The 14,063-nt window shown below is 44.7% G+C and overlaps 1 protein-coding gene across 4 annotated transcripts in view; it reads right to left on the bottom strand.

Moving 5' to 3' along the window:
- The window catches only part of PAG1 (phosphoprotein membrane anchor with glycosphingolipid microdomains 1), a 159,935-nt gene that overhangs the window by 28,991 nt on the left and 116,881 nt on the right, over positions 1-14,063 (bottom strand). The window contains exon 1 of one of the 4 annotated variants that reach the window (XM_005898570.2): positions 4,943-5,082. The exons of the other annotated variants lie outside the window; for them this stretch is intronic. The gene's annotated coding sequence lies outside the window, so the exon portion shown is untranslated. Of the gene's footprint in view, positions 1-4,942; positions 5,083-14,063 lie in introns of those variants that run through there. 4 annotated transcript variants of the gene reach the window in all.

Genomic DNA, 14,063 nt, shown 5'->3' with positions numbered 1-14,063 from the left:
TTCTAGGCGGGATTATTCTTCTTTTAGAGAAAATCCACACCACTGTTAACTCTTGTCTCCTAGTCTCTTTCTGTTTCCATAATTCTGCCCATTTCTTCTGGCTTATCTACAGTTGAGACATGACCGCCTCCCCGCCGTGGGCGTTCATGGGCTGCGCTCTCCGGTGTGCAGATAGACCACCTCTACCCCTCCCAGTGCGTAGATAGCCCATTCCTCCCCCACCTGTGTAGATGCACATGCTTGGCTTCCATGTTCCTCCTTCCCAGTGGGGATGAGAGTGGAAGCCCTCTGCTAATGGTTCGGGGCTTTCCAAGAAGTGGAATGGACTTTCCTGCACAAGGCTGGGCCCTCACACACTGGTTTCCCTGAACTTAAATGCAGGGAGCAGGGGTCCTTATGTAGCTCAACTTGAGTAGCGGAGCCATCTGCACCCTTACCAAATGTTGAAGATTTCTCTCAAGACAGGGAGAGAAAACAAGGCACAGTCTCTGGAAAGTAAGGAGTCACCCTGAAAAGGAATGGTCCCGCAAGGAGTGAGGCTTTCCTATACCTTACACTCTTTGCCAGGGTCCACATGGAAAAGACAGTCCAAGGCTGATGCTGTCACTGGTCTTGGGGACCAGCTTCTATGTGTGTGGATGTGTTTAGTCACCCAGTCGTGCCTGACTCTTTGCAATCTCATAGGCTGTAGCCCGCCAGGTTCCTCTGTCCATGGAATTCTCCAGGCAAGGATACTGGAGTGGGTTGCCATTCCCTTCATCCAGGCGACCTTCCTGACCCAGGGGTTGGACCCACGTGTCCTGCATTGAAGGTGGATTCTTTACCATTTGATCCACCAGGGAAGCCCATGGGGACCAGTTTATTCTCTCCTAATTCCTTCATCAAGTAAGATGTCTCCTGAGCATCCTGAATCAAGCCATATCAGCAGAAACACATGAACAGTTTGGGGTGCTCTCTCATGATTTTTTTCAAGGAGACATTTAAGCCTATTTCTCTAATTCTCTTCCTACCTATCACAATAAAATTATATTCAATTATAGAATGCTGTTTCTTCAAACAGCATCCCATTGTCAGACCTCATGTGTAAATATTTTATGAGTTATTCAACATAGGGCAAAGCAGGACCATTCACTGACCTCAGTGAACATTTATTAAGACACCTGAATGTCCCACTAAGATGTGCTGCAAAAGATCATATTAGTGAAATAGCAGATTTAGCCTAATAGTTGTACATCAACTCTTTCTCTTTTAGAATAGGCTTTACTGTTTGCTGCACTGATGCGCCATTCATGACCAGCAATAATTATAGTATTGCTCTTTAAGAGCTTCCCAGGTGGCTTAGTGGGAGATGCCAATGCAGGAGATGCAGGTTTGATCCCTGGGTGGGGAAGATCCCCCTGCAGAAAGAAATAGCAACCCACTCCAGTATTCTTGCCTGGAGAATCCCATGGACAGAGGAGCCTGGAGGGCTCCAGTCCACGGGGTCGTAAAGAATTGAACACGACTTAGGGACAGAGCACACACATGCATGCGCGCATACCCACCCAGCCACCCACCCACACATTGCTCTATAAGAGGCACTGGGATCCTCCTACCCCTTGACTTCAGACTACTGTGGGAACCTGTCACTTGGCCTTAAAAAAGGTCGGTGCTTGAGTTCACAGGACTTCTGTTGGGGATGTTTTTTTAGAAATTGTGCTGGTTAACTATTTTGGACTGAAAACTCCAAAATTTCTCATACTTTTATATCCATTCATTTCTTGGTTTAATCAACAAGCGATTCGATCTTGAGAAAAACCCAGCCTTTTATTTTAAAAGCACATGCCACTTTCAACCACAAGGGGGCAGTGTAATTCTATTCTCGGCCCTAATCAGCAGGCTTCTCCTGGAGAGACCTGCTTTTCTTGCTGTTGGTGCCTCTGTTGAACATTTTAATTGTCTTCATTAGCCTAGACCATCAGCCACTCCGATCAAGTCCAATTAAGGAAGAAAAACAAAAACTGGGTGAAATGAATGAAAGTGTTCTCCAGTGTTCTTGCCTGGAGAATCCCAAGGACGGGGGAGCCTGGTGGGCTGCCATCGATGGCGTTGCACAGAGTCGGACACAACTGAAGTGACTTAGCAGCAGCAGCAGCAGTTAGATTAGCTATGGCTCCTTTGAAGCCGGCTGAGGTCAGTAATGATGGTCATTATCATTTTACAGCTGTCCTAGTTGACTCATAATTACACATGATGGAAACCACCTCCACGCACGACCCCTCACTGATGCTGAAATAAGGAGATCGAGGACCCATCCCCATGGATATGCCTCCTTCCTGGTTGTCACCAGGTGTGGGAACCATGCAGTAAAATGGCACTTTACAAGCAACAGATCAATCAGACACATTTAACAAGCGCTGAGGACTGAAATCCTCAGCTGGGTTTCTGTCCCATGAAGCAGGTGGAGGTGCACAGGCTGCGGTGGCAAGAACCCCTCCACGGAATTCTCCCATTCCCTGAAAGACTATGAAGCTAAAGTATCTGAATTGAGGTCACTTTCCCTTCAGACTAAAGGGGCCCTGCTGTCGGGAAGCTGTGTACACCGAACACAGGAGAGTCAAGCAGGACTGCTGTGAACAAGGAGTCACCTCAGGCAATGTCTGCTGTCCATGGGGGCCCTGCTAAGACCCAAGGGTCTCTGCCAAACCAGTTGCTGTAAAGATCATCCCGCTTCTGTCTTTCCCTGAGTCAGGGGGAAACACACCCAAAGAGCGCAAGACAGCAAAGGTCTCCAGGGGGAGATTTTCTTGATGGTTTTCCTGAATCATTTCACCATCACTCTGGAGCAGTATCTTGACATTTCTTCCTTCAGCAACTCGGAGCACAAGAGAAACACTTGACGTCAGCAAACTGGCCCTGCCATCGAGGTTCGCTGCTGCTGCAGGAAGACCGGAGCGTTCATCTCCAGGGCAGGTTATCAATCTTGCAGGCCATCTGTCAGCCTAATCTGATTTCATCCTGTACACACCAAACCTATTGATCCCCACAGGAAATGGGAAATCTGACCCTCTGAGGGGTGTGTGTGTGTGTGTCTCATTTCCAAAATACACTAAACTTACAGAATATAGTTTACTGCTTATCAAAGTCCCGCCACCATTTTGGTTTTGCCTTGAGAAAAGCCAAAAGGCAAGTGACTTTGGTGGTTAAGGAATGCCTTCTAAGGTTATTGTTCTTCATATCCTGACTTGGAAACCAATTCCCAAGGTTCATTTTTTATTTTCAAACATAAATCTCCTGAGAGAACCGGAGAGGAGGAAGGGGGAGAGGGAGAGAGAATGATTTTGACAGACTGGGTGAGGAGCGCAGGTAAGGGGTCTTCAATTTGCATAAGCAAGTCTTAATGGTCTTTTTACAAAGTGTGCAGTTGGACCTTTCAGCTCTATTTCTTCCTGTCTTGCATATTTGCTCTGCTGATCTGAATTAAAAGTTCCCTGAGGGCAGACACATATCAAACTCACATCCCACCATATTCTCAATGTCTCCATGAGCTGGAATACAGGACCCAGTCCAGAAATTTGTACGTTTCTGTGAAAGAAAGATTCCCCACCTGACTCTCAAAAGGCAAGTTTAATGAATACTTTATCAAGTCAGGAAGAAAAGGAGAATTAAAAGAGATGAGCACACCAAGCAAACAATTAAATAAGCCAAGGGTTTAACTGGCAAACCCTCAGTTCTGGAACGAACACAGACACCTGCCTTCTTTGTACTCTCACTGAAGCACCCGGATGGTTCTTGACAAAGGCCTTCAGAGATGGTAAGAATTAGAAGAAGACATTCTTTTTCTCAGTCTTCTCAAATGAAGCTGAGGGATAAGAGGAGTTCAGAAGCCAGCCAGCCTGCCTGCCTGCCTGGTGGGGAATCTCCATGTTGCGGCCTCCATCCTACACACAAGCAACTGGCTTCTCCCCACATGCCCCCTCAGGGCCCGGAAGGGGCCAGGCTTGAAATAAAAAACATAGCCATCTCCACCGCGTTCGTAACCCTCAGGTGTCCACCTGGCTGGGACAAGCACAGACAGGTGAGGATATGGGAGCCCTGCCATCTTCCCGGAAAGCTCAGCTTCACGCTATAGTGACTGGTTTTCAGTACCGGAGAGAAGAACACTCATTCTCTGCTGGTTTGCCCACTGCTCACTCCCAGCCTCCTCATCGTGGGCCTTCCTTCCAAGCGACCTAGAGCACTTCGCAGCCCTGGCACCATCCACTTTGCTGGAGACCGGTGTTTACACACAGGGCTGGTTTACAGAGATGAGGACTTTTATTTACTTCTATTTTAAAAATTTATTTTGTTAAAGTACAGTTGATTTACAGTGTTAATTTCTACTGTACAATGGAGCGATACAGATATACACACACACACATTCTTTTTCATATTCTTTTCCATTATGGTCTATCCCAGGATATCAAATATAGTTCCTTGTACTACACACTAGGACCTCGTGGTTTATCCATTCTCTATATTATAATTTGTATCTACTAATCCCAAACTCCTAATCCACCCTTCCCCACCCCCTCTTCCCCCTTGGCAGCCACAAGCCTGTTTTCTATATGAGGTCAGGACTTTTAGATCTCACTCTGTTAAGCACCACGTTGCACTTTTTATTTGGTTTCGGATGCTTGGGTGATTCAGCCGCTTTTTTTCATAACAGTAAAAGACTTGGCCAAGAAAAGCCCCGCAACCTCTTTGTTGAGAGGTTCAGAAATTCACCACGTGACATAAATGCCTCTCAAATCCTCCACTCATGGATCATGATATTTAAAAGATCAGATTCATTGTAACACTTGGACTGAGGTTGGACAGCTAATTACACATGCTATAGTATCTGTCACATCCCAATTAGCTTTTACCAAGCCCTCACCTAACCCGGCTACTGCATGCAGACTATACAACAAAGGATGCTTACCCTGGGAAAAGGAACTCTTCAGGATGGAAGAAGTAGAATTTCAGAGATTAGACTGAATTTAAGCCACGTCCCAGAGGAATCCTAGTTCATAGTGCTGGCTTCCTTGTGAGTTAGATCAACCACACCCTCTGATGTACCCGGATGTGAGCACGCTGACTTAACATTATGCCCAGGCACTAGCAAGACGGCAGCTCGACTTACTCCTCAGTGGTTAACACGTCAGGGCCATCTTTTACTCTCATACTTCCCAAATTAAAAATTTTTTAATTTATTTTTGGCTGTGCTGGGTCCTTGTTGATGTGCAGGCTTTTCTCTAGCTGTGGAGAGTGGGGGCTACTCTCTAATTGTGGAGTGCTCGCTTCTCATTGTGGTGGTGGCTTCTGTAATTGTGGAGCATGGTCTTAGGGCATTCAGGCTTCAGAGGTGAGACACAGGGGCTCAGCAGTTGTGGCTCCCGGGTTCTAGAGCACAGGCTCAATAGTTGTGGCCCACGGGATCTTCCTGGACCGGGGATCACACCCATGTCTCCTGCACTGGCAGGCAGATTCTGTACCACTGAGCCACCAGAGAAGCCCTCATCTTTCCTACATTTTACAAACATTAGGGATTCTTTAGATTATAAAACTGGTCAACAAAATATGTTTCATTGACTTCTAGAAAGCAAAAATCTGCAAAAAACATCCCTGCAGGTTACTTATCAGTGTTCCCGGAAACTACTTAGGGCTGGGGAGACAGAGGCTTGATCAGAATGAGTCAGAACTCGTTATTTAAAAATGTATGTTCTCAGGGCTCATCATCAAGGCTTTCTGCTGGAAGGGTGTGGGCAGTGTGTGCAGATACTCAGGGAGTATGGCTCCCCAAGCCCCTTGTAGAAGAAGCAACAAGGTCATGGTCTTTGCAGAGCAGAGCTTCTCAAGTGGGGGTCCTGGAGCAGAAGCCTCATCATCACCTGGGAACTTGTTAAAAATGCAGAATTCTGGACCTTCCCTGAGGCTTATGAGTCAGAAAGTCTGGGGTGAGGCTGGGCGAGCTCTGCTTTCGCAAGCCCTCCAGGTGATGTGATGCATGCTGAAACTAGAGAAGACAGTTCTAGGACAGTACCTACTGCAGACAGAACACCTGGGGATCTTGTTAAGCTGCAGATTCTGAATCCTGTAGGCTATTATTATTTTTAGTTTTAATATTTTTTAATTGGGGCTTCCTAGGTGGTGCTTGGAGAAGGAAATGGCAACCCACTCCAGTATTCTTGCCTGGGAAATCTCATGGACCGGGAAGCCTGGAGTGCTGCAGTCCACGGAGTCGCAGTCGGACACGACTGAGCGACTGAACAACAGCAACAGGTGGCGCTAGTGGTAGAGATCCTGATTTTTGGGTTGGGAAGATCCCTTGGAGGAGGGCACAGCAACCCACTCCAGTATTCTTGCCTGGAGAAGCCTATGAAGAGGAGCCTGGTGGGCTACAGTCCAAAGGGTCGCAAAGAATTGGATATGACTAAAGTGGCTTAGCTGGCACCCCACTCCAGTACTGCTGCCTGGAAAATCCCAGGGACGGAGGAGCCTGGTGGGCTGCAGTCCATGGGCTCGCTGAGGGTCGGACACGACTGAGCGACTTCACTTTCACTTTTCACTTTCATGCATTGGAGAAGGAAATGGCAACCCACTCCAGTGTTCTTGCCTGGAGAATCCCAGGGACGGGGGAGCCTGGTGGGCTGCCGTCTATGGGGTCACACAGAGTCGGACACGACTGAAGTGACTTAGCAGCAGCAGCACAGTGGCTTAGCACACACACAGCCACACAATTGAAGTACAGTTGATTTACAATGTTGTGTTAATTTCTGCTACACACAAAGTGACTCAGTTTTATAGATATATATACATTTTTCATATTCTTTTCCATTATGGCTCATCTTAGGATACTGAATATGGTTTTCTGTGCTATACCGCAGGATCTTGTTTATCCATTCTACGCATAGAAGCTTGCACCTGCTAACCCTGACCTCCCACCCCATCCCCAACCCTTTCCCCCTTGGTAACCACCAGTCTGCTCTCTTGTATTCCTGTGAATCCTGCATTTCTACATGGCTCACAGGCAAGGTCTAGGCTGCTGGTCTGAGGGCCATGGATGAGTAATTCTAGTGCAGTTTCCTCTTCCTTAACTAGGCTTGAAGGGTCATCCAACCAGATCCCTGTGCTGAAACCTGACCTTCATCTTACTCAGAGTTATGTGAGATGAGGTCAGAGCTCCAGTGTCTCTGGAGCCTTCTTGATTCCCACAGAAACACCCACACACAAGGCCGCTCTCTCCAGAGTCTAATGAGATGGCAGCGAGTGGATGAGTCGCTGGTACGTGGAGTCACAGACCCAGCTCCCACTCCATTCCTTCCCAGAGCGTCGCTGTGTGGCCTGAAATGAGCCCAAACCTCCTGTGCCTCCGTTTCTCTTTCTGAAAAGTGAGGTCACTTATAAGGTTTCTTTCCGTCTCTGAGATCCTTTTATAAAAGAAGTTGGTGATTCCTAAGTTCTGAGACACAAATCCTCAGTGGGATCAATAGTTTCAACTCCCCAGGAAGCACAGTCTTAGTGATTCATGGAAAACATGACGAGGTCACACGTGTCTGGAGGAGACATCACGGGTGGACTTTTTTCTGGCTGCCCTGAGTCTTGGTTGTGGCACGTCCTTTCTCCGGTTTCAGGGTGCAGCGGCTTCTCTTGTTGTGGGGGCACGGGCTCTAGAAGGGCTCTGAAGTTGTGGTGCACAGGCTTACTGGCCCCATGGCATGTGGGATCCTAGTCCCTGATCAGGGATTGAACTTGTGTCCCCTGCATTGGATGGTGGATTCTTTTTTTTTGGAAAAAACAAAACAAAACTTTACTGAGTCACAGCCAGCTGTAAATGTGTCACTGTGAGAGCATGTGGATGGTGGATTCTTAACCGCTGGCCCACCAGGGAAGTCCCCCTCATGTGAGGTCTTTAAGGTCAGTGTCCAGTGTCAGAAGTAAATTCCAACAACCCCTGAAACATCAACAGCACTTCTGACAATACTGGGCTTCCCAGGTGGCACAGCAGGTAAAGAATCCACCTGCCAATGCAGGAGAAGCAAGAGAGGTGGGTTCAATCCCTGGGTCAGGAAGGTCCTCTGGAGGAGGAAACGGCAACCCACTCCAGTATTCTTGCCTGGAGAACCCCACAGACAGAGGAGCCTGGCAGGGTATAGTCCGTGGGATCACAAAGAGTCAGACGCGACTGAGCACGCATGCATGCTGGGAACACCAGCACGACACACTGGCTGTAGGGCTGACGGGGAAGTCTCTTCATTTTTTCATTAATGTCCAGTTGATATATTTACACATTTACAATTCATATTTATAAAAGCCTTTCAACAAAATGCGAGGATCAAATCAAAATATGAAGATGGGCACACACAAATATGGAAAGAGAAGATGCTGCTGCTGGAAGCTGCAGAGGCTTTTTAAGGCATTTGTCCCGAATTAGGAAAATCTTACAGAGAAAAGTTTGAAAGTGATCCATCTAATTTCCAATCTCAGTATTTGATAAGCCTGAGGTGCTTCCAAAGATGACACAACATCCTGGAGACTTTCTCTGTCTCTATTATTAAAGATGCTCAGCTCTTCGCGTTGGTTTCATTGGTATCTTGACCACCAACAGTTCTTACTCTTTGATTCTAAGGCACAAGCTGTATTTTACTCTTTGACACTCCGTAATTCATTGAATGAATAATTAGTAAATATCTACTCTGACAAGCACTGCTTCATCTTCAAATCACACCTTGAATATGAGATGACACTGGTCTGATGCAATTCAGTGGTAAAATTCAACTGGCAAGAGGTGAAAAATCTCTAGAATTAAGTCCCTAATACATAGGGCTTCCCTAGTGGCTCAGATGGCAAAGAATCTGCCTGCAATGCAGGATACCTGGGTTGGATCCCTGGTTGGGAAGATTCCCTGGAGAAGGAAATGGCTACCCACTCCAGTATTCTTGCCTGGAGAATCCCATGGACAGAGAAGCCTGGCGGGCTGTGGTCTCTGGGGTCGCAAAGAGTCAAACAAGACTGAGCAACTAACACTTTCATTTTCCCTAATACAGAGATATATTTTGATCAAAGATGAAAAACAATTTACCACTGAATTCCAAGCATGGGAAGTTAGGAAAAAACAGAGCCAGAAGGCCTTTCACTTCCACCATGTTGCATGAGAAGCCACATCTAGTGGTAATAATTGTAGCGTGATTCTGTTCGGCTTGACAGCAGAGGCACCACCGCATCAACGCAGCTGCAGTGCCCTTGGACTGATGTTGTTTCAAGCTGAGAACTGCCCTCATTGTGTCTGGTGGATTCCAAAGACAGCCTTTGCATGCTCACAGGGTGGACAGGACCGCCTCTGGGCGCCCACGCACACACTCATCACAGTCAGGGTCAGCCAGCCACTGAGAATGGGTCAGATTCAAGGACCCGGGAGGGCACCTGTAAAGAGTACCCCCCATTCTGCCGACCCATCACCCGGAGTGGAGGAAAACGGCTTTCACTTTACAGTTAAAGCAAAGCTTAAACAAACAAAAAAAAGATGTTCAGGAAAGAAGTGGCGCATGCATTTAAAATCCCATTAAGGCATACGTGATGGAGCGGAGCAAGTCACCTGGGGAGGAGAAAGGAGGGAGGAAGAAGGTGAGAGGGCTGAGGGCAGAGAGCAGACGCACTGCATGTGGAGGGGGGCAAGGGGAACAGACTCAGCACTTTTCTGGAAATTCTTTTCTGCTTTACCACTTTGTCTACAGCTGACCTTACTCCATGGGTTACTTTGGGAGTTTAATATGATGTGTGTACATCCACGATACTTCAGTACATCTATTTTCTTCTCCTCCTTTGCACAGTTTTGGGAAGTTAACACTCTGTTGATGGAGGTAGGGGAGGTGAGTGTGCGAGAATAAAAACCCCTGTGGAGATCCTGTTCTTACTAAGTGACTAAGCATGGAAACTGCCACGTTCTTTGGACGAGGTCCCTGTTCATTAAAAAGGCGTAAATATCACGACAGCCAAACACACTTTGAACCAGATACAAAAGGCAATATGGAGTATTTAAGAAAATGTGGTAAGAAGATTTAAGATGTCACACACAACACACACACCCACACACAACGGACTATTACTCAGCCACAAACAAGAATGAAATAATGCCATTTGTAGCAACATGGATGGAGCTAGATATTATCAGGCTAAGTGAGATAGCTCAGAGAAAGACAAATACATGCTATGGCTTACATGTGGAATCTAAAAAATAATACAAATGAACCTATATACAGAGTAGAATCAGACTTACAGATAGAGAAAACAAACTTACAGTTACCAACACGGAAAGCAGGGGTTGAGGGGGAATAAATTAGGAGTTTGGGATTAACAAAGACATACTGCTAAGTGTAAAACATATTAGCAACAAAGATTTACTGCATAGCACAGAGAAGTAGAAAATAATCTGAAAAAAAAAAAAACCCATATATAACTGAATCACTTTGCTGTACATCTGAAACTAACACAATATTGTATATTGACTATATTTCAACTGAAAAATCTTGTTTCAAAATAAAAGGCAATAACGGGTAAACTGCAGGATCCTGAGTAGAGACATGACAAGTATATCTCACTTGTGAGCACGAGAATATTTTCTCAACTTTGATGGCGGAGTTTTCTGCCTAGGGCCCTACTGAATGAACAACTAGCCTTGACTGGTATCAGAGGGTGTGGCCTCCAGGCCGCCTCCATCTATCAGCCCCATGGGTCTCACTCGGCTTCCTTCTCTGGTCACGTGAGAGCATCAACCATTGTACAGATCCCCCCCAGGACTCCTCAGTCCTGCTCACTACCCCTGGGACATGTGTTACACTGCTGATGCCCAGGCCTGACCCTCAGATATTCTGGCAGATATTCAAGGCCCAAGAATCTGTTTTTTTAACGTGTGTCCTAAGTGATCCTCAAGTAAGCAGTTCACTGAAAACCCTGGGCTCAGGATTTGCTATAAGCTCTAAGGGAATCCCAGTGAGGTGGGAGTTACTTTTCAAGTCTTTAGACGTTCAGAATTATTCAAAACTAACATGACATTGGAAAAGACCCTGATGCTGGGAGGGATTGGGGGCAGGAGGAGAAGGGGACGACAGAAGATGAGACGGCTGGATGGCATCACCGACTTGATGGACATGAGTTTGAGTGAACTCTGGAAGTTGGTGATGGACAGGGAGGCCTGATGTGCTGCGATTGATGGGGTCACAAAGAATCAGACACGACTGAGCAACTGAACTGAACTGAACTGAACTGAACATAGCATTTGGCCAGGGGAATCATTGTAGATGGAATTAGGAAAGAGTGAGAGGAACATCTGTATGAATATGGCTTCTACAAGCTGTATCATTTTCACTGGCTCATCCTAGGAAAGGAAAAATCTATTCCTGTGTTGGAGGCCCAGCGGGCAGGGGTAGTGGAATCCTGAAATCCACTGGGAGCCCTCTGGAGGGCATTTCCTTCCTTACAATGCCACGTAGCTAATGTGATTATAAGACCTAATGAACTGAGACGAATGCAATTTTGAAAATCTTCATAGCTAATGAAAATCACATCTTCTCCCTTAAGATTCCCCCCTCTTCTTTTCCTGTTTGTAAATCATGAATGAAATGAAGTCATGGGTTAAGGCTGTGTTTAGGAAGAGTCTTTTATAATTTGTAGACTTTGACATTTTAAATGTCACAGTGGTCTCCAAGTAGAAGGGTCACATTTGGAATTTACATTACATGCCAATAAAATGTAAACTTTTTGGAGAGACCTAGAACATGGATTTATAACACTGATATTTAAGAGAGTTGTTTTTCCTGCTAGTTCAAAGAATTTTGTACGTCACGGTGTCAATGTCGTCACTCTGCCCCAATTTTCATTTTTTTTTTCCCTTGAAATTAGAGAGCAATAAAATGAGAGCTAATATCAGGGTATGGCTTTGATCTCACCCCACTGCTCTGTCCTATGTTTTGACCCCTTTTGGGGAAGGAACATTTCAAAGGCATAAAATTGAGAAGTAGAGGAGTGGCCTATGGTGAAATGGTAGACTGGGAGAGGTGCACCTTAGAGACGTACTGGGGTAAATTCAGGAAAAGGTGCAAGCCACCTCTACCCAACTGACCAAGTTACCCAATTTTAACTTTTATTTGTTAATAAAAGAAACACAGATATTTATGGAGTATGAGTGCATGATAAGTCTCTTCAGTTGTGTCCAACTCTTTGCGACCCTATGGACTGCAGTCCACCAGGCTCCTCTGTCCACAGGGATTCTCCAGGTAATACTGGAATGGGTTGCCATGCCCTCCTCCAGGGCATCTTCCCGACCCAGGAATCAAACCCACATCTCTTATGTCTTCTACATTAGCAGGCAGGCTCTTTACCACTAGCGCCACCTGGGAAGCCCAGGTAAAACTATTCAGAACTTAAAATATGGAATATGGGAACTCAAAGAAATGTTGCACCTGGAGTCAAAAATTTGCATTCACTCTTCTCCACCACTGAGACTGTGAGTAGTTCTGATTGTACTAACAGCACAGACCTTAGCATGTAAGTGAGGTCTCCCCAGAGGTGTGGAGTGTGCACTGCATAGCCATAATAGCAGCTCTGTAGATGTGGACTGTGGAAATAGAACAGTGGACGTTGATCCTGAGAAGGTCACTATTTCTCACGCTTCTACTATAGGAAAACTTCAAGAAAAATATACTTAGAAAATGGAACAATAAGGTGTGTTTTCTGGACAAGAGGAAAACTTGTTTAGAAAAATCAAAGTAGTCACACCTATTTATTGCTATGGGAAAATAAGTTAGCAGTTAGCATTTTAGTTCATTAGATTAAAAAAATCTAAGCCAAGTGGCTTCATTCCAGTTCTTTTGGTAAACAATTACTTCTAATGGTTATGTGATTTCTCAACACTAATTATAAAGCAGTATATTATTATACTTTAAATTTGAGAGTCTTTTTTACATTATTTTTCTTAAGCCTTTCTCCAAACTCTCTGAAATCCTAATTCATCCAGTTTTTTAATACATTGTCATATTACATTAGGAACAAGCAAATTTCAGTGACAACTGGTCCACTGGCAGCCACTGACACATTGTGCTTCATCTTACTGAGAACGTGACTGAGAATAATCATATGTATGATATATATGATAATCATACATAGAATATATTAATATTTATTAATGTGTATGTATATATGTGTGCATATCTAATTATGGTCTTGATTTGCATTGCTTTCATGATTAGTGATGTCAAGCACTCTCATATACCTGTGGGCATCTGTATGTCTTTGTTGGAGACATTTCTGTTCAGGTCTTTTGTCCATTTTTTAATTGAGCTCTTTTACTATTGAGTTATAGGAGTTCCTGATATACTCTGGAATATAATGTAGTATAATATGGAATAATATAATATGGAATACAATGTATTCTGGAGCTCCTTTCCAGATATAAAGTTGGTAAATATTTCCTCCCTTTCCACAGGTTGCCTTTTCACTCTGTGGCTTGTTTTCTTTGTCATGCAGATTTTTTTGAGTTTGATGTAATTTCACTTGTCTATTTTTACTTTTGTTGCTGTGCTTTTGGTGTCATATTCAAGAAATCATTTCCTAGACCAGTGACATGATTTCTTCTGATAGATTTACAGTGTCAGGTCTTACACACTGAAGATTTTAATCCATTTTGAGAGAATGTATGGGTATGGTGTAAGAGAAGGGTGCAATTTTATTTTTTCACATGTGGATATCCATTTTCCCCAGCACTATTTGTTGAAGAGACTATCCTTTTCCTACTGTGCAGTATTGGCAGACTTGTTGAAAATCAATTAACCGTATATGTGCAGGTTAATTTGGGGGATTTCTACTGTGTTTCATTGGTATATATGCCTGTTTTATGCCAGTACCATGCAGTTTTAATTATGTTTGCTTTGTAATGTATTTTGAAATAGGAACCTGAAGCTCATCACAGGATGAATTCATAAATAAAATTTGGTATATGTATACAGTGGAATATTATTCAGCCTTAAAAACAGAAGGAAGTAAAAAAAGCAGAAAGAAATCAGATTCTT

This window comes from Bos mutus, chromosome 14 (genome assembly GCF_027580195.1).
Source record: "Bos mutus isolate GX-2022 chromosome 14, NWIPB_WYAK_1.1, whole genome shotgun sequence".
NCBI classification, from domain to species: domain Eukaryota; kingdom Metazoa; phylum Chordata; class Mammalia; order Artiodactyla; family Bovidae; genus Bos; species Bos mutus.
The sequence above is the reverse complement of the archived record's forward strand: the minus strand, read 5'-3'. Positions and strand labels throughout refer to the sequence as shown.